At 72.9% G+C, this 1,980-nt stretch overlaps 1 protein-coding gene across 1 annotated transcript in view; it reads right to left on the bottom strand.

The window, feature by feature from the left end:
* Positions 1–1,980, bottom strand: part of LOC112955224 (G protein-activated inward rectifier potassium channel 3-like) — a 10,702-nt gene that overhangs the window by 2,419 nt on the left and 6,303 nt on the right. The window lies entirely within an intron of this gene.

The following is a 1,980-nucleotide window of genomic DNA, read 5'->3' on the forward strand; positions in this document are numbered from 1 at the left end:
CCCGGAGCCCCCCCAGATCCGCGCCCCCCCGCGCTGTCCGGACCCCGGCCCCGGCCCGTTACCCACCTCTGCTGCCCCCGCCGCGGCTCCGGTTCGGGCCCTCGCTCACATCCAGACCCGGACCTCGTGTCTGAGCCCCCGTCCCAGACCCCCTCAGACAGTGTCCCCCCACTCCCCCACCCCGGCGACAAGAGGGTCTGGGGGACACGGTCACCCTGTGCCCCCCGGGGGCTGGGGGGGCGGGGGGGTCTCCAGACACCTCCACATGTGTTGAAGAGTCCCCCCCCCAGCCATTAGAGGCAGCCAGGGGGCCCAGGCGTCCGAGGCTGTGGAGGGTCCTGCCCGCTGGGAGCCCAGGTGTCCGTGTGCGCGTGGGGGGCCCTGTCCTGCCCCCGCATGGACCCGGGTTCCCGGACCCCCCACGCTGAGGGGGTGACCCAGGGCTGGGGGGCAGCCCAGGGCCCTGGGGGGGGTCCCCACTGGCCCCCTCCAGTCTTTCCGGTCTGTGGCTCCCCCCATGCCAGGCCCTGGAGCGGGGGGTGCCAGATGGGGACACTCGTGCCACAGAGGAGCCAACAGGGACATAAATGGGATAAAATTAGCCCAGGGAAAGGCCACGGCCGCCGGATGCGGCTGTGCCCAGGGACGCCTGTGCCCAGGGACGCCTGTGCCCAGGGTGTCCGGCTGTGCCCGGGCTGTCTGGCTGTCCCTGAGCCGGCTGTGCCAGGGCTGGCTGTGCCCAGCGGTGTCGCTGTGCCCGGCGCTGCGGCTGTGCACGCGGTTGTACTTGACACTGTGCCCAGGGCTGCGGCTGTGCCCATGCTGTGCCCACGGCCACAGCTGGGTCCGCAGCCGGTGGCTCCCACACGAGACCCCAGTGCCCCCATCCTGTCCCATTGACCCTATACCCCCCCACCCAGGGTTCCCATCTTGTCCTGTAGCCTCCAGCCCCCCAAGGCCTCTGTCCTGCCCCATAGCGCCCAGTCCCCCGTCCTGCCCCATAGCCCCCAGGGTCCCCGTCCTGCCCTGTCCCCAAGCCCCGCCCCCGTCCCCGCCCCTCCCTCCTGCCCCCGCTCCCCACCCCCCGCCGCTCCGTTTCCATGGCAACCGCCGCCGGGCTCTCAAGGGCGGCCAGAGGGCGGGGGAAGGCGGAGGGGGCTGCCCGGTACAACCCAGTGCGTCCCAGTGTATCCCAGTGCATCCCAGCGCAACCCAGTACAATTCCGTGCAGCCCAGTGCAGCCCAGTGCAACTCAGTACAACCCAGTGCATGCCAGTACAACCCAGTACAATTCAGTGCATCCCAGCGCAGCCCAGTGCATCCCAGTGCAACTCAGTGCAACCCAGTGAAACCCAATGCATCCCAGTACAACCCAGTACAAACTCAAATAAACTCAGCGCAATCCAGTACAACCCAGTTCCCCCCCGGCAGCCGCAGCGCCCCCAGCCCGGCGGGGGGGTGGGTCAGGAAGGGGACGTGGCCGCTCCGCGGGGGGGGGTCTCTGCTGGGGCCGCCCCCGCCCGGCCCCCGCTGTCCCCAAGCTGAGCAAACAGATGACGCCGCGTGCCGGACCCCGCAGGGGGCCCAGGCGTCCGGCCCCTTCCCCCGCGCCCCCCCCCCCGGCTGCCGAGGCTCCTCTCGCCACGAACGCGCGTGGGCCGAGGCGCGCCCCGCCCCCCCCGCAACAGCTGCTGCTCGTGGGCGACAGCGACGCGTCCGCGAGCGGCGACACTGGGGGGGGGGGCGCCCCCCGACACCGCGACCCGCGCGCTCAGGCCGCGCGTGGGCAACGGGACCGAGCGGGGGCGGAGCCACGGGAGGCGGGGCCTTGTGGGTGGGGCCAAGCGGGGCGTGGCTTGGGGCGGGGTTCAGCCCCGCCCCGCCCCGCCGCGATCCGCGGGACTCGGCGCGGGATGGGGGGGCAACGAGGACCGGGCTGGGGACGGGGCGATGGGGAGGGGACAGGTGGCTCGAGGGGTG

This window comes from Nothoprocta perdicaria, unplaced genomic scaffold (genome assembly GCF_003342845.1).
Source record: "Nothoprocta perdicaria isolate Ctin4 unplaced genomic scaffold, notPer1 scaffold_544, whole genome shotgun sequence".
In the NCBI taxonomy this organism is placed as follows: domain Eukaryota; kingdom Metazoa; phylum Chordata; class Aves; order Tinamiformes; family Tinamidae; genus Nothoprocta; species Nothoprocta perdicaria.